The sequence below is a fragment of the Hypanus sabinus genome, chromosome 6 (assembly GCF_030144855.1).
Source record: "Hypanus sabinus isolate sHypSab1 chromosome 6, sHypSab1.hap1, whole genome shotgun sequence".
NCBI lineage: Eukaryota > Metazoa > Chordata > Chondrichthyes > Myliobatiformes > Dasyatidae > Hypanus > Hypanus sabinus.
The window spans coordinates 81,572,876-81,592,064 of NC_082711.1; the positions used below are offsets into that span (position 1 = coordinate 81,572,876).

Here is a 19,189-nt window from a genome sequence, read left to right on the forward strand (position 1 = left end):
TTAATCTAACTATTTAATATACATATATATACTTACTCTAATTTACTTATTTATTTGTTTGTATGATTCTATATTTATTGTATTGTATTGTACTGCTGCCGCAAAGTTAACAAGTTTCGCGACATACACCGAAGATGGTAAACCTGATTCTGATTTACATTTGTACTTCATTGTATATTCATGTTTTGACTTTTTTCCCAGAATTTGCATTCATTTCATTAAGTGTTTCCACTCTCTTGAAGCAGGTAGGAGTTCTCTGGTAATCGTTTTAATGTTTTTCTTCTTCATGAGTGAGGCATAACTACAATGAGGAGAAATTTCTTCAGCCAGAGGGTGGTGAATTTGTGGAACTTGCTACCACAGAAGAATTTAGAAGCCGACACTGGTAAATTTAAGTTTAATAGGTTTTGTTTTGCTAAAGGTGTTGAGAGATATAGGGAGAAGTTCGGTGAGTGTTGTTTAAAAGATCAGCCATGCTTGAATGGCGGAACAGTCGATGGGCTGAATGGCCCAATTCTGTTCCTACATTTTATGGTCTGAAAAGTGTAGGGAGAAGGAAGCATTTTGATTCTGTCCTTGCCCTGTGCACTTTATTATAGGCTTCACTGGGAATTAATTACCAAGAGAATCTTGCAATTTAGAACACCTTTCATGCTCCTCGGACGTCCCAATGTATTTTACAACCACGAAGGTAGAAGGGGTGGTGAAGAAGGTATTTGGGACACTTGTCTTCATTGGAGTCTTGAGTGTAAGAGTACAGAAGTACTATTTCAGCTATGCAAAATTTTAGTTTGATGACACTTGCAGTCATCGTCATGACTTGGCTTTGCAAACTAAGATTTAGGAAGGGGGCTGTCCATGTCTGCTGCAGGCTCGCTGGTGGCTGACGAAACCAATACGGGATAGGCAGACCCAGCCGCAGTGACTGCAAGGGAAAAGATTGTCATAGACGTGGGCATGTCCTTCAGCCTGCACAATGGTTTTTCAGGTGGAGTCAGTGTGCGCGGTACTGGCCCCACCCTTTACACCCAGGGTTCATCTGCCATAGCCTAGCAAGCTGGGATGGTGATAGCAAGGTCCTCGGGTCGTAGGAGTTATATCTGAGTGTTCTTCTCCTCGGTGGATGGCCTGACGAGGCTGACAAGCCCCAATTGCCCGGGTTTGGAGTCAAGAGTTGTCCCTCCCTTAGGCTGGCTGCCAACCTAGGCTAACGAGCCCAGCCTACCCATCCAGTTATACTGCCGGACACTCGGCCGCACCATGACGTAGCAAGCTCGATGGAAACGGGGGGCACCGATAAGCAGGTGCTGCTATGGACACAGTAGTGTAGGAGAGGCCATTTGCAGTGGCCTCCTGTCTAGCAAGCCAGACAGTGACCTCGTGGCGATCACTACACTGGGAAAGGAGAGGTGATGTATTGCGCGTGCACTTTCCCTGGGTGAGCGAGACGTCAGGCTCAGACCTCACCCGCATCCCCCTTGCAGTATTGTGCGCAACCCACTACATGAAGGATGTAGAGGCTTTGGAAAGACGCACAAGAGGTTTAGCAGGTTGTTGACTGAACTAGAAGGTATGATCTACAACAGGAGATTGGGCAAACTGGGGATGTTTCTCCCAGAGCAGTGGTGGCAGAGGGGAGACCTGACCAAATTTGATATATAAACTTATGAGAGGCTCATAGATAAGGTAGACAGTCTGATTCTGCTTTTTTTTTTCCCCAGGGGCAGAAATATCAAGTACTAGAGGACCTGCATTTAAGCTGAGAGGAGAATGTTTAAAGGAGATGTATGGGGCAAATTTTTTATACTGTTCTCTTACGCCGAGGGTGGTAGGTGGCTATTGGCTGGAATGGGTAGTGGTGGAAGCAGATTCAATAGTGACATTTAAGAAGCTGTTAGACAGGTCCTCCAGGAGGACCACACCTTGTTGTTGGGTTTGGAAACTTGTGCGCCTCGGTGACCTGGAGAAGATGTGGCTGGTGGGATCACGTAGGAGGTGGCGGAAGTTACGGAGGATTATACGCCACCAGCCACATCTTCCCCTCCCCCCCACTCTCGGCTTTCCGCAGGGATCACTCCCTACACGACTCCCTTGTCCATTCATCCCCCCCATCCCTCCCCACTGACCTCCCTCCGGGCACTCATCCCTGCAAACGGAAGAAGTGCTACACCTGCCCCCACACTTCTTCCCTCACCACCATCCCAGACCCCCGACAGTCCTTTCAGGTGAGGCACCACTTCACCTGCAAGTTAACTGGGGTGATATACTGTATCTGGTGCTCCCGATGTGGCCATTTATACATTGGGGAGACCCGCCGCAGACTGGGAGACCGTTTCGCCCAACATCGGTGCTCGGTCCTCCAGCAGTGGCGAGATCTCCCTGTGGCCACACACTTCAATTCCACAGACCACTCCCACTCCGATATGTCTGTCCATGGCCTCCTCTACCGTCAAGATGAGGCCACACGCAGGTCGATGGAGCAATACCTTATCTCCCTCCTACCTTCCAGCATGAACATTCAACTCAAAGACCTCCGTTGATATCCCTGCACCCCCCCTTACCCCCATCCCTATCTATTATTTTAGTCTGGTTCTCTTTCTCTTTTCCCCCCTCACTATAATCTCCCCCCAGCCCTACCTTTCTTACTCTTTTATTTCCCATAATTCTCCACCTTCCCCCAGCCCATTTCCCTCCAGCCTATCACTTCCTACTCTCTACTTTTTCCCTCCCCCCACTTCTTATCCCCCCCCCCCGACCATCCCATGTTACTTCACTCCTGATGAAGGGTTTCGGCCTGAAACGTCGTCACTACCTCCTCCCATAGATGTTGTCTGGCCTGCTGAGTTCTGCCAGCACTTAGTGTTTTTATTTATTTCCACCATCTGCAGTTTCACTCATGTTGACAGGCAAAACAAATTTTTGTGAAAATAGGAATTAAGATTCCTCCTGCACTTGAGTATGGATATTCCTGAGTCTCCACCGGGACTTGCGTGACTGAAGGCACTGACATGGTGAAGGAAGCCACGAACACCACCGGAGATGGAAGACCTTCATTGCTGCCCTAAACGCCAGTGGCGTAATGGTCAGTGGGTAAAAATATCCAGAGATAACCCCCATTATAAAGAATGGTGAGGGTGGTGTGCCCCTGGATGGGTGTGGGAGAGGTGGCAGAGTGCCAGCCTGGGGGACTGTGCAGGTGCCGACGTACCCGCCCCAAGACACCAGGCAAGGTCATTCGATTTGTAGCAATTAGTTCATTAGTCATTGCAGAATGTCTTTCTTGTGCTTCCTACAGCGTCCCTCTCCCTTCCCCTTTTCCCAACAATGATCTTTCTCCCTCTCCCTCTCCCTCCCTTTCTCCCTCTTCCCACTCTCAGTCTACAATATCAGAATTGACTTTCATATGTCTCTCATTACTCTCATTACTTTCATTACTCTCATATGTCATGAAATTGTATTATTTTTTGCAGCAGCAGTACAGTGCAATACATAACATTACTACAGTATTTTACAAAAGTCTTAGGCAGTGTGTGTGTGTGTGTGTGTGTGTGTGTGTGTGTGTGTGTGTATACGCCTAAGATCTTTGCACAGTAGTGTAGTTCAAGTCCCTGAGTCAAGTCAAATACAATCCAGCATGTCTTATGCCAAGCCAACACCGTGAGCAGCACTGACTCAAGCACGGGCACAGCGCCACACCACCTCCAGCACTCCAGTGGAGACCCCAAACGCAATCTTCCTGGATGGCTGCAAACAGTCGATTCCTCGGCTTGAGGCCAAGTCCATGCTATGACTGGGACCGCACAGCACCCTCCCCCCCCCCCACCACCTGTCAATGAATAAATGAATTGGATCTGCACCTCCCACACCACCAATGGGCAATGGAGTATTGTGATCACAAGACCAATTCTTTGTGTTCTGATGGAGGGTTTCCACCAAAACATCAACTGTTTACTCTTTTCCATAGATGGTGCCTGATCTGCTGAGGTCCTTCAGCATTTTGTGTGTGTTGCTTTGGATCTTCAGCATCTGCAGACTTTCTTGTGTTTCACCTATCACCTACCAGCTTGTACTCCCTCACCTCCCTCCAGCTTCTATTCTGACTTTCTCCCCCTTCCTTTCCGATCCCGTTTGAAATGAGCTCAGCTCAAAACATTGAGTGATGTTAGCAAAGAGGAAAGATCAGAAATATTAAGCGCGTCTCAGTTCTTACTTCTCCTGGCAGCAACAGTATTCACTTTAATGTGTAAATATGTGGCTTTGATCTCCAGGGACAGTGAGGTCGTAAGATCCCCAATTGCATACGCCAAGTTAGGAACTGCTTGCTCGTGGTCACCCTGCATTGATTACTCTTCACAAACATGTTTATCCAAATAGAAACTATTTGCATCATTGTAGAATACTCCGCTTCAGGCATCTCCCCTCCCTGAATCCCAATATATAGGGGGAAAAACAATTTTACTAAGGCATTGGGAGGTTAATACAGAAGATTAAGATGCATGGAGTTGGCTGTTTGGATTTTGAATTGGCTTGAGCGTAGAAGACAGAAGAAGTGATTGAAGGGACTTTATTTTGAGCTGGAGGTTTCTAAATAGCGGAGCTTCACAGGGATCTGTTCAGGGACCTCTGCTGTTTGTAATTGCCTGGATGAAAATGTGGATGGGTATGTTAGTAAATTTGTCAATGATACCACGCTTGATGGAGCTGTGGATAGTGTAGAAGAATGGCAAAAAATACAGCAAAATATAGATCAGTTGCAGATGTGGGCTAGGAAATGGCAGATGGAATTGACCCAGATAACCGTGAGGAATTGCACTTCGGTAGGGCAAATGCAAGGACAGTATGCTGTTGTGGACAAGGACCTTTCAGAGTGCCGGTGAACAGAGACACCATGATATCCAAGTTCATAGCTCTTTGAAAGTAGCAACCCAGGTTGATATGTTGGTTAAACAGAATGCTTGCAGTTCTTAGTTGAGGCATTGAGTTCAAAAGTCAGTTGGTCGTGCTCCAACTTCGTAAAACTCTAGTTGGGCTGCATCTGGATCATTGTGTGCAGTACTGGTCGCCCCATTCTTGAAGGATGTGGAGGTTTTAGAGAGGGTGCAGAATATGCTTGCTGCCTGCTTTAGAAGGCATGTGCTATCACAAGAGGCATGATAAATGGGCTGTTTCCACTGGATCTCCGGAGACTGACAGGTGATCTGAAAGAAGATTACCAGATTATGAGAGGCATAGATAGATCGGAGAGTGAGTATGTGTTTCCCAGGGTTGAAATATCTAATACAAGACAGCATGCATTTAAGATGAGAGGGGCTAGGTTCAAGGGGGATGTGAGGGGTATGTTTTTTTTTCCTTCAGTGTATGGTAGATGCCTGACAGGCACTGCCTGGTATGGTGGTAGAGGCAAATACATAAGAGGCTTTCAACTGAGGTTTCAATAGGCAAATGGATGAAAGGAAGATGCAGGGATTTGGCCATGGTGTAGGTAGGAGGGATTAGTGTTTGGGAGTTTTTGATTTGCTTTTTAGCTGGTTCAGCACAGCACTGTGGGCCAAATGGCCTTTTGCTGTGCCGTACTGATCATTGTTCTATGTTCTGCTTAGTTCTCAAAGCATTGTCATAGCAAACAGACATGCTTGACTGTCACTTCGTAGTTGTAGGTTAAATCCTTAGCAATTTACAAGCAGCTATTTCTTAATTCAAGGTAACTATCAGATTGCATATAAGATTTTACAGAATGAGCAATTTTGTTACAATATCATCAGTCATTAATGCTTCCTAAACTACACAAACAGACAATTGTGTAGACATGCAGTATGCTCAGAGATATTCTGCACATCACTGATGTAACGTGTGGTTATCTGACTTAATATCACCTTCCTGTCAGCTTAACCAGTCTGGCCATTCTCCTCTGACTTCATTCATAAACAAATGTTTTCACCCAAAGAACGGCTACTGATCAGATGTTTTTTTTTTCTCACACCATTCTCTGTAAACTCTGAGAACTGTTGCACATGAAAATCTCAGCAGTTTCTGAGAAACTCAAACCAGCCTGTCTGGCACCAAAGCTCATTTTGCGGTCCAAGTCTCTAAGATCAGACTTCTCTCCAATGCTGATGTTTGGTGTGAACAACATCTGAATACTCTTGACCATGCCTGCATGCTTTTGTGCATGAAGTTGCTGCCTCACAGTTGGAGAATGAGGTATTGGCATTAGCAAGCGTAATGAGATGCACAGGTGTCCCTGACAAACTGGCCATTGAGTGCATAGTGCTCTGCTTGGGCTGTCCTGAACCATTTCTCTGTTAGTGATGTATTTTTGAAATACAGGGTTTCTGGTAAGCCAATCTCCCACAGGCAGAGATGTTATGACAATGTGTTTGATAATGACATTGATTGAAAGGTAAAGGATTGAACACCAGGGAGAACTTGCATACCCATCCCCGGGAACATGGAAATCTCCCAAGAGTTGTAACATCTCAGTCTGGATTCCCTCAGTACTGCATTGAAATAGCTGCCTGGATTTGGGATTGGACCTCAGACCCACCCTATTGCCTCAGAAAAAGGGTGACACAACTGTTAAGAACTCAGCACAGAAGCAACATCAGGGAAATGGAATACAACATGATAAATTATATAAACAAGCTCAGCATACTCAGCAGGAGAGGAGCTTGCAGCTCACATGGAATAGAAACTAAAACACCATCATTAAAAAGAGAATCACATTTTTGATATTATTTTATCCACAATGGAAAAGTGTCCTAAAGCAGTCTTTACATTCCAAAAGGCTACCAGACATTGTACTGTTGCAGATAATCAAATATCTTCAGAGAGGTATCTGATTGTACAAGTATGGGAACTGAATTCCACACAAATATAATGTTGGCTGTAATTGAACATGCTCTACTTAAACTACAAAAATACAGCAATGGCTTTCAAACTGAGCTGGTTTGCTGACCCAGCTCTCCAAAGATAAATCTTTGTTGTGATACAATAATATGTCTGTATTCAGTTCACCTGTATCCTCAGGTGTCAGAAATATTCTACTTCTTGATTTGTAGCTTCCAGAAGTCATAGGAACAGATTCAGGCCATCCGGGCCCACCGAGTCTGCTTCACCATTGCATCTTGACTGATTTATTATCACTCTCAAACCCATTCGCCTCCCTTCACCCTGGAACCTTTGACAACCTTATTAATGAAGAATGTGTCCAATGAAGAATGTTACTTCACCTTCACAGCCATTTGTGGCAACGAAGTTCATCGATTGACCTGCTCTGGCTCACGAGATTCCTCCTCATCCCTGTTCTAAAGGGACATCCTTCTACTCCGAGGCTGTGCCCTCTGGTTCTAGATTTGCCCACCACAGGAAACATCCTCTCTACATCAACTCTATCTCGGTATTTCAATATCCGTAAGGTTTCAATGTCTTTCTGTTCTCTTTCCCAGAGCTCTCAAAAATGGGATCTCTTCTACCAGACAATGGCCTTCCAAAAAAACACTTGTCTTCCTGGTGTTTCTCCTGCTGATTGTTAACCCTGAGTTTTCCAAAGCCCAAAGAAGGCCATATTTTGTCTATGTAAGAGGCATTGGAGATGAGAATCAAGCAGAGACTGCGATGGTGAGTTGATTTACCTTCATTTCTTTAACTTTGTGCATTGTTAATCATCTGTAATTCCAACAATTGAACAGATTCATTAACTCAAGTTCAAGTACAATTTTCTTGTCATCTGCACAAATATACCATCAAACGAAACAACATTCCTCTGGATCTCGGTGCAGTGACAAAATGTTTGTCACAAACAGCACATAAAACAAAATATTACCGCAAATAAATTACTAGAATATTAGTCACAATGCATGCAGTGTGTGGCACAAAAAATAGTCAAACAGTAAATAACACAGTCCTGTGACGACGTGGGTGGTGACAGGGCATTCCTTGGCTTTGTAACCTAATAGGAGAAGCTGTTACCCAGTCTGGCAGTCGTAGTCCTCAAGCTCCAGTGCCTCCATCTTGAGGATTATGGGTCAAGGATTGTGAGATGTGTGGCAGGGGATCCTGAATGATGCTATGGGCCCCTGACTAATTCAAATGTGTCAGATCATTAATATTCCAAACAACATTTTATTTAATGTAGAACATCTATTTTTTGAAGATATTGAGCATATGAAACATGAACATCCCCGTCAAGTTGAGTTTATTGTAATGAACAGATGTTTGATGAAGTACAGGTAAAATACAAAGAAAAATTTGCATACAACAGCATCACAAGGATGAAGGGACAGACAGCACACAGAATATAGATTATACATTTGCTATACATTAAATAATGCCATACGCATATGCAAAAAAGTCCTTTTGCAGTAGCAAGTATATATTTTAAAAAGTCAATTGACTGGAATAGGAAGGAATGGGAGATGGGATTGATTGGACACAATAAATGAATGTGAATCGAGGCAGGCCTCACTGGCAGTGCTGGAAATATTGTCAATTACAAATTTCCCACGGATAGTTACTACGGACAGTTATCGAAAACTGTGCAGATCTTGCAGTGAAAATGCTCCCATGATGCTCCAGGATTTATTCATTGAGCAGATACTTTGATTAGTGCACAAGTCAGGTGAGAGGTGGCTTGGGTGGAACATGGAGGTACTAATTCCTAAAGAGCTGACTAGTCAAACTAAATATTGAGAACTGGTGCCAAATTCTTTCCTGTGTTCAGTGGTGGGGAGGGTTTACCCATGGCGGACTGAGCCATATCCATTACTTCTTGGAGATTTTTCCATACAATGGCATTGGTGCTTCCATAATAGGCCATGATGCAACCAGTCAATATACTCTCGACACACATCTAGAGAAATTTCTCAAAGTTTCAGATGATATGCTGAATTTTGTCAAACTTCCAAGCAAGTATAGGCGCTGCCATGCTTTCTGTGTAATGGTCCTTACATGCTGAACCCAGGACAGATCCTCCAAAATTGCAACACCGAGGAATTAGAAGTTGCTGCCCACTCCACCTCTGACCCCCAATGAGGACTGGCTGATGGACCTGCTAATTCTTCTTCCCGAAGTCCATAGTCATCTCCTTGGTCTTGTTGCCACTGAGCAAGAGGTTGTTGTGGCACCACTCAGCCAGATTTTCAATCTGATATGCTGACTCGTTACCGCCTTTGATTCAGCCGACGACAGTAGTGTCGGCGACAAGTTGAAGTATGACGTTAGAAGAAAGGGAAGTGCTGGAAATGTGGGAGAGGCAGATGCCTGTACCATTAAAAATAATTAAATTTGCTGTGGCTTTTAGACAAGGAACACCGTGGATAGATCTAGTGAAGGCCGAGACCAACCATTGAACTACGTTGGTTGGTGAAACAGGCTAATCCTGTTTTCTGAAATGGATTGATAATATCACATCAAAATCAGGTTTGATATCATCAGCATAAATTGTGGAATTTGCTAATTTTGTGGGAGCAGTGCAATGCTTGCATGGTAATGGAGAGAAAGAAGAAAACTGCAAATGACAGTAAATATATATACAGTAGTGTGTACATATATATATTAACTGGTTAAAATAAATAAGTAGTACAAAAAAATGGGAAGCAAAAAGGTAGTGAAGTGGTGTTCATGGTTCAATGTTGATTCAGAAATCAGATGGCAGAGGGGAAGAAGCCGTTCCTGAATCACTGAGTGTGTGCCTTCAGGCTTCTGTACCTCCCTTCCGATGGTAGCAATTCGAGCAGAGGGCATGTCCTCAGTGGTGGTCCTTAATGATGGACACCACCTTGAGGATGTCCTGGATGCTACAGAGGCTAGTGCCTGCGATGGAGCTGATTAATTTTACAATGCTCTGGTGCTTACTTCAAACCGGCGCGGTAACCCTCCCATCCCAGATGGTGATGCAGCCAGTTTGAATGCTCACCTTGGTACATCTGCAGAAAATTGCGAGGAGTGTTTTTGGTGACAATCCAAATTTCCTCAAACTCCTGTTGAAATATAGCTGTCATCTTACCTTCTTTATAGCTGCATCGATATGTTGGGTCCAGGTTAGGTCCTCGGATATACTAACACCCAGAAACTTTAAATTGCTCCCTCACTCCATTTCTGATCCCTCCATGAGGATTGGTGTGCGTCATTCTCTCAACTACTTTATGTCACCTATCCTCATACCTCAACTCTTTTTCCTCCAACAGCACTCTGGAGAACATGCTTAGGAATTCTTCCATGGCAATGAGGCCAATGGTCTGAGATAACTGAGCTGTATTTTGAATTCACTATTCTTTGTTTCTTGTCAATTTACAGGAATACTTGTCTTTAACTCCAGATTTTAAATTCTCAAGTAACTCTCTGGGAGACATTTTGGTAAGTAAAGATCTGTTAAGAGCTATTAAGAACAGTGTATTCCAGTCATCCACCACTCTCTGAGTAAAAACCCTATCCCTCACATGCCCTTTGAACCCACGCCTTCTCACTTTCAATGCATGCCCTTTGCAATTTGAGATTTCAACCCTGGGCAACAGATACACCCTGTCTACTCTATCTATGCCTCTTATAATCTTATAAACCTTTATCTGATCTCCCCTCTGGCTCTAGTGCTCCAGAGAAAACAACCCATCTTCCTTTCCGATTGCATCTGGTCTCATTTATAACCCAAGCCGATGCTGAAGAAATAAATCTCCAGAAATATGATATTTATATCTGCAAGGTGTGAGGGTGTGTGTCTGGCAAAAATCCATCAGCATTTCCTGGTGCATGATCCAGAGCACACGACTGATGATATGAGGATGATCACCATGACATTAGAGTAAACTCCAGATGTTTCCCTCTCCTGTGTAATTAAGGACTTCAATTTGCTACATCCCCACACCAGCCGTGAAATATCATTGGCCTGTGGAAAGCGACCAGTGAGTGAGTGGGCCAGTGAAGGAGTGGAGATTTGAGGCTTAGACTCGAGAGGCTTCGATGAGAAGAGGTGGAGGACGAGCTTGTTCTCAGTTAGTCTTTACAATGCCTCCTGAGACGGTGATGTGCCTCTCCTGTGAGATGTGGCAGTCTTGGGGGATCTCCCCTCTCCTGCAGAGTCACATCTGCCAGAAGTGCTTGCGGCTGGGCGATCTGGAAGACCGTGTGAGGAATGTGGAGCAGCAGCTGGATGACCTTCAACTCATAAGGGAGAATGAGGCAGTCACAGATGAGAGCTACAGGGAGGTACTCACACCTAGGCTGCCGGAAGGAGGCTGTTGGGTGACAGTCCGAGGGGGGAAAGCGAAGGAGAGTAGACAGGTAGAGCAGAGCACCCCGAAGCCATTCCCCTGAATAATAAGTTTACCGTCCTGGATGCTGTTGGTGAGGACAACCGACCAGGTGTGAGCCACAGTGGCAGGGCCTATAGCACTGAGTCTGACCCTGTGGTGCAGAAGGGTGGGACGGAGAAGAGGAGAGCTGTCGTCATTGGAGACTCTATAGTCAGGGGAGCAGACAGGAGATTTTGTGGACGTGAGAAGGACACCCACATGGTTTGTTGCCTTCTGGGTGCCAGGGTCGGGGATGTCTCTGACCAGGTACATGACATCCTGGTACGAGAGGGAAAGCAACCAGAAGTCGTGATACATGTTGGTACCAACAACATAAACAGGAAGAGGGATGAGGTCCTGAAGTGTGAGTTTCGGGAACTAGGCAGAAGGCTGAAGAACAGGACCTCAAGGGTGGCATTCTCAGGATTGCTGCCAGTGCTATGTGATAGTGATGGTAAGAATTGGAGGAGGTGGCAGTTGAATGCGTGGCTGAGGAGTTGGTGCAGGGGGCAGGGTTTTAGATTTTTGGATCATTGGCATCTCTTCTGGGGAAGTTGGGACCTGTACAGATTGCATGGGTTGCACCTGAAGTTGAGGGGGAGAAATATCCTTGTAGGTAGGTTTGCTAGCATGGTTCAGGAGGGTTTAAACTAATTTGCAAGGGGGATGGGACCTGGAGTGATAGAGCAGTGAAAGAAGTGCATGGAGTAAAGCCAGATCCACTGCTCCCAGGCTTTTAGCATTATCATGGAAAAGGATAGAATCAGAGAGGTCAGGAAAATTTTTAATTGGGGGAGGGCAAATTATGAGGCTATAAGGCTAGAACTTGTGGGTGTGAATTGGGATGATGTTTTTGCAGGGAAATGTGCTATGGACATGTGGTCGATGTTTAAGGATCTCTTGCAGGATGTTAGGGATAAATTTGTCCCGGTGAGGAAGATAAAGAATGGTAGGGTGAAGGAACCATGGGTGACAAGAAAGGTGGAAAATCTAGTCAGGTGGAAGAAGGCAGCATATATGAGGTTTAGGAAGCAAGGATCAGATGGGTCTATTGAGGAATATAGGGTAGCAAGAAAGGAGCTTAAGAAGGGGCTGAGAAGAGCAAGAAGGGAGCATGAGAAGGCCTTGGTGAGAAGGGTAAAGGAAAACCCCAAGGCATACTTCAATTATGTGAAGAACAAAAGGATGACAGGAGTGAAGGTAGGACCGATTAGAGATAAAGGTGGGAAGATGTGCCTGGAGGCTGTGGAAGTGAGCAAGGTCCTCAATGAATACTTCTCTTTGGTATTCACCAATGAGAGGGAACTTGATGACGGTGAGGACAATATGAGTGAGGTTGATGTTCTGGAGCATGTTGTAATTAAGGGAGAGGAGGTGTTGGAGTTGTTAAAATACATTAGGACGGGTAAGTCCCTGGGGCTTGACGGAATATTCCCCAGGCTGCTCCATGAGGTGAGGGAAGAGATTGCTGAGCCTCTGACTAGGATCTTTATGTCCTCATTGTCTACGGGAATGGTACTGGAGGATTGGAGGGAGGTGAATGTTGTCCCCTTGTTCAAAAAAGTAGTAGGGATAGTCCAGGTAATTATAGACCAGTGAGCCTTATGTCTGTTGTGGGAAAGCTGTTGGAAAAGGTTCTTAGAGATAGAATCTATGGGCATTTAGAGAATCATGGTCTGATCAGGGACAGTCAGCATGGCTTTGTGAAGGGCAGATTGTGTCTAATAAGCCTGATAGAATTCTTTGAGGAGGTGACTAGGCATATAGATGAAGGTAGTGCAGTGGATGTGAACTGCATGGATTTTAGTAAGGCATTTGACAAGGTTCCACACGGTAGGCTTATTCAGAAAGTCAGAAGACATGGGATCCAGGGAAGTTTGGCCAGGTGTATTCAGAATTGGCTTGCCTGCAGAAGGCAGAGAGTTGTGGTGGAGGAAGTACATTCAGATTGGAAGGTTGTGACTAGTGGTGTCCCACAAGGATCTGTTCTGAGACCTCTTCTTTTCATGATTTTTATTAACGACCTAGAAGTGGGGGTAGAAGATTGGGTTGGCAAGTTTGCAGACGACACAAAGGTTGGTGGAGTTGTAGATAATGTAGAGGATTGTCGAAGATTGCAGAGAGACATTGATAGGATGCAGAAGTGGGCTGACAAGTGGCAGGTGGAGTTCAACCTGGAGAAGTGTGAGGTGGTACACTTTGGAAGGACAAACTCCAAGGCAGAGTACAAAGTAAATGGCAGGATACTTGGTAGTGTGGAGGAGCAGACGGATCTGGGGGTACATGTCCACAGATCCCTGAAAGTTGCCTCACAAGTAGATAGGGTAGTTAAGAAAGCTTATGGGGTGTTAGTTTTCATAAGTCGAGGGACAGAATTTAAGAGTCATGATGTAATGATGCAGCTCAATAAAACTCTGGTTAGGCCACACTTGGAGTATTGTGTCCATTTCTGGTTGCCTCACTATAGGAAGGATGTGAAAGCATTGGAAAAGGTACAGAGGAGATTTACCAGGATGCTGCCTGGTTTAGAGAGTATGGATTATGATCAGAGATTGAGGGAGCTAGAGTTTTATTCTTTGGAGAGAAGGAGGGTGAGAGGAGGCATGATAGAGATGTACGAGATATTAAGAGGAATAGATAGAGTGGATAGACAGCGCCTCTTCCCCAGGGCACCACTGCTCAGTACAAGAGGACATGGCTTTAAGGTAAGGGGAGGGAAGTTCAAGGGGGATATTAGAGGAAGGTTTTTTACTCAGAGAGCGGTTGGTGCGTGGAATGCACTGCCTGAGTCAGTGGTGGAGGCAGATACACTAGTGAAGTTTAAGAGACTTCTAGACAGGTATATGGAGGAATTTAAGGTGGGGGGTTATATGGGAGGCAGGGTTTGAGGGTCGGCACAACATTGTGGGCCGAAGGGCCTATAATGTGCTGTACTGTTCTATTATTTGAAAAAGAACAATGCCAGAAGTCCAAGTGCAACTGTTTAATTTATATTTTCTGTCCATTACACTACTGGTGTTTAGGGCAGCAATAAAGGTCCTCCTTCTTTGGCCGTGTTCAGGGCTTCCTTCATCATATCAGTAGCTTCCTCTTGATTTTCACTGCTGTCTGGTACGCATCCCATGTGGAGACTCAGGAATACCGTCACACTCTTCATTGCTGTTTCGGGAACAGTTTTGTTTTACCAGTCAGAGTTGTTATTGCTGAGCTGAATTCCTGAACCCCTAGAACCCATGGACCTCTCTTATTCTGGCCTCTATCTTTGACTTCTTTGGTACGGCTGATGCTACCAAAGACAAAGCTTAAAGCCCTGACTCCAGCCAACATCGATCTTCGGCTCATTGAGCCACATAGGCCTCCAAACCCATTGACAAGGTGGTGGTCCGCTTGCAGGCTTTTATTTATTGCTATCTCATATTTCAAGCTTTGGCACAATTTAACCTTTATCATAAACTACTTCTTCTTGTTTCCAAACCTCTCTGAATTGTGGTTTCTATCCTATTCAACATTAAATGTTGATTGTATTCCACTTTTTAAGGCACCAAGCTTTAGGTAACAAGTGAATTTTTCTGATCTTGTGTTATAGATTGGGAATTACCCAGAGGTCTACAATCATCTAAAGTCTGGATGGTGACAATCTTCAATCTTCCATGATGCTTCAATCAGTGATTCATGGACGCTTTAACTGAGTCAAAATGAAATCGATCATCAGCTAGAGCCATGTCTCTGAGCTTATTCTATTAGTTTACTCTCTGAATAATGCACATATAATGTACAAGTTTAAAATTGATTGCATCAATAAATGTTGTGCTTGATGAATTCAAGAGCACAGACATTAGATACTGTCTCCTTGCATTTGCCCTAACGAGGTGCAACACCTCACATTTACCTGGGTACTCCATCTGCCATTTCTCTGCCCATATCCGCAACTGATCCATATCACGCTATATCCTACGCCAGTCTTCTACACGATCCACAAATCCGCCAATTTACTAAGCAACCCAAGTACATTTTCATCCAGGTCATTTATACACATAGCAAACAGCAGAGGTCTCAGCACAGATCCCTGTGGAACTCTACTAATTACAGTCCTCTAGTTTGAATAAATCCCTTCAAACAACACCCTCGGTCGTCTATGCGCATGTAAATTCTGAATCCAAACAGCCAATTCGCCACAGGTCCCATGCATCTTAATCTTCTGGATTAGCCTCTCATGAAAGACTTTGTCAAACACCCCATTGAAATCCATGTAAACAACATCCACGACCCTACTGCAGAATGCTGTGCTGGCTTCCCCAATTAGGCCATGGGTTTTTAGATTCTCACACATCCCATCCCTAAGAATATTCTCCAGCAATTTCCCTGCAACTGACGTGAGACTCACTGGACTGTATTTCCAGGAATTTCCAATGTTCCCTTCATAAATAAAGGCACAACAATAGCCACCTATCAGTCCTCCAGGACTTCACCTGTGGGTAAAGTGGACACAAAGATTCTGGTCAAGGGCCCTTTTCAATAACTTGGGGTGAATCCCTCCAGACCCTGGGGACATCGTAGCTTCATGTACTGATCCATGCTCTCAGCATAACTAAACCAGACAGCACCCCAAATAACACAAGCCAGTCCCCAAAAAGGAGTTTACGTGACACCGACCCCACCATCCCCTCTTGCACCCCACCCCAGCATCAGCCCTAACCCTAACATCTCCAACCCTGCTACACACCCCCATAAACCCAAGCCATCAAGGGGCCAAATTCACCCAATATCACCAGCAGCTAGGCTCCTATTCCAGTCCTCCCCCCTACTGCAAGGGCCCAAACCCCCCTCCCCGCAATGCCATTTGCCACCCCACCCCACCTCCCTTCGCCGTGAATCCTCAACCCCCATTACCTAACTCTATACTCGGGCTGGTCCCTCCCCACAACACCCCTCAATTAGCTGCTGCACAACCCCCAGATCACAGCACCCAGTCCCTACAAAAAAACCCAAATCCAAAACACTATCCATAAGCAATAACTTCACCATTTTAACTTAGACTCCAGAATGGAGGTTAATGAGGAGGAAGATCCCAATAAAGGCAAGTCGGGGACTGAGGTGATGACAGCGTGGGCCAAAAACAAAGTGGCAGGGTGAAGTGATAGGCATCTCCAGTACGAGATCCACAAACACTAGAGGGTTATTTTGCCCACTGCCCGCATACTCGCACTCTAACTGTCCAAATGGACTCAGTGTCTCACTCCTCCATTATGCCTCATATAAGTGCAGCTGAATAGTCGTGCAACTAACTCCCCCACCCCCTTTACCTCCTCCTAGTCTCTATCTTTTCTAAACCTTCAAAAACCTGGTATATTAATCACCCACTCCTGACCTTCTCTCAACCAAGTTTCAGTAATGGCTGTAATATTGTAGTTTCATGTACTGATCTATGGTCTCATCTCATCACCATTACCCACAATACTCCTAGAATTGAAATATACACACTTCAAACTATCCGATCCATCATACCTGTTATTTCAATTTTGCCTTTCAACACTTTCCCTGACATCTGCCTTCTGATCCAATCCTTCTCTCACTGACCTGGGGCTCTGGTTCCCAACGCCCTGTGAAATCTTCAATAGGGAAATTCTTTTGCACATCAACTGTTTGATTGTGAATAGAGTTCCATTAATTCTGATGTATTTCTTTATTTTCTTTTAAATACCTGCAAGAAAATGAATCTCAAGGTGGTAAACAGTGACACAGACATAATTTGATAATAAGCTTAACTTTGAATTTTGACTTTCCAGTACGGATTGTGAATCCTATCCATGTACTTGTTCAGATTGCCCTGTTACTGGGTCAGCATCAGGGCCAACAGATGATTTATCTATCCATTATGTGAATAGTCACAGTCATACAGCATGGAAATAGGCCTTTTGGCCCATCTCATCCACATTGAGCCTTCTGTGTTAATCCTATTTTCCATCACCCAACATGTAGCCTCCACTGTCTCGGCAATTCAAGTTCTCTTCGGGATGTTTTGTGACTCTGCCTACACCTCTCTCCCAGACTTAGTCTCTAGAGCTGTCTGTTGAAGTGAATCCCACAGATTCATCACCCTCTTTATGGCTAAAAAATAATCTTCCTCATCTCTGTTCTAAAGGGACATCATTGTATTCTAAGCCTGTGCCCTTTGGTCCTAGACTCCCCAACTATTGGAAACATTCTCTCTGTATCCACTCTGTACACTCTATCCACTCTACCCAGGCCTTTCAATATTTGAAAGGTTTCAATAAGATTCCCCCCATCCCTCATTCTCTGAAAGGGCCCAGATCCATCAAATGTTGCTCATACATTATCCATACTTCCCAGTGCTTACAAATCCACTCTGGATCATTAACATGTGGCCTCAGATTTAAGTCCTCTGGTTTTACTTACCTCTGGTGTGGGAAACCATCTCCTGCACCCTTATTGATTGATCAATTGATCTGTTTGTCTGTTGTATCTGACAACGATAGTTAGATTTGTGCTGTTCATCTAATGCAAATTGCATGAAGAAACCTGTGTGGAAGAGCTTTTAGAAGTGGAAAAGTCATTGTACTGGGGCTGTTCCACTCTCTCGGCCTTGGAAGTCTGGGTCCAGTGGTATGAGTCCTCATCACAACAGGACTCTTCCTTGGTTGTTATAGATGTCTTTGACGTCTTCTGTGCAATATTGTGCTTGCTGCTCTCCACGAAGCATTGCAGAACTGCCTTCCTGGCGTTAGATCTCACTGTTGATTTCATCCTTCCAGTCCACCAAAAATGTCTTTGTATGTCACCGGGACATGAGGCTCCTTGGCTGCCCTCACCTGGTTTAGCCTGCCTGTCGATATGGTGTACTGGGGTGTAGCCATATCACATGCAAACAGCTACTTGGACCCTGTCTATACCTCTCATAATATTATATACCTCAATCATGTCCCCAGTTTCCATCAGACAAGACAGACTAAGCCTCTCCTAGATGTGACCTAGGAACGACTGATCCATTCTCTGCCTTCACCGTAAGTTAAAGCAATCATGAGTTCATATCCAAGCTCACCCAGGAGTAGACTGTCACCATTACTTCATGAGAGAGTCAGGCTCTCTATGGGAAAGACAGCAGACCTGAGTCCTCTGCTTAGCCTGTATTTCCTCCCCACTTTACTCCCAGGTTCAAAGTGAAGAAAAAAATCTGTCCAAAGTTTTCTTGGGATGAACTCTGAAGTTCTAAGTTCAAAATAAATTTTTTATCGATGTGCATACACAACCCGGAGATTCATCTTCATGCAGGCATTTACAGCAAAACAAAAGGTTACAATCGAATCAATGAAAAATTTCACACAAAGACTGACAAACAACTCATATTCAGAAAACTAACAGTGCAAATATAAATATGAATTAAATAATTCACTAATCAATAGATAAACTCCTTGGCTCATCCACTATGAAGTCCAGGGCAGTGTAGTTAAGATCAAGTGGTATATCCAATGAAATGCCGCAAGTTAAGACAAAACAAAAAAGGAAGGAGTGTGTTTCTGAACAAGCTTCCTAACTTCTAGCGAGAACAGTAAAATGATGGGGAAACCAGCAGGTCAGGCCACACCTGTGGCCTGAGAATAGAGTCAATGTTTCAGATCCAAAGACAAAGTGTCATGGACCTGAAGAGTTCACTCTGATTCTCCTTCTACTTGCTGAGCGTTTCCAGCGTTGTCCGAGTAATTTCAGCTTTTCGGCTCGGGTGACGTGTGATAAACAGCAAATCACAATGAGAGGGAGAATGCGATTAGTGTGGTCGGGGAAGACCTGAATGAGTACTCTGATTCAGTATTCAGCAGTGAGAGGAACCCTGACAACTGTGAGATCAGTGTAGAACAAGCTAATATGCTGGAACATGTCGAAATTAA

The 19,189-nt window shown here is 44.6% G+C and overlaps 1 long non-coding RNA gene across 1 annotated transcript; it reads left to right on the top strand.

The window, feature by feature from the left end:
* The first annotated feature begins 2,769 nt into the window (after nt 1-2,769).
* LOC132395027 (uncharacterized) lies at nt 2,770-15,258 on the top strand. The gene is made up of 4 exons (XR_009512494.1): nt 2,770-3,082; nt 7,446-7,617; nt 10,294-10,353; nt 14,872-15,258. It is a non-coding gene; the product is annotated as an uncharacterized LOC132395027 (long non-coding RNA).
* The last annotated feature ends 3,931 nt before the right edge of the window (nt 15,259-19,189 follow it).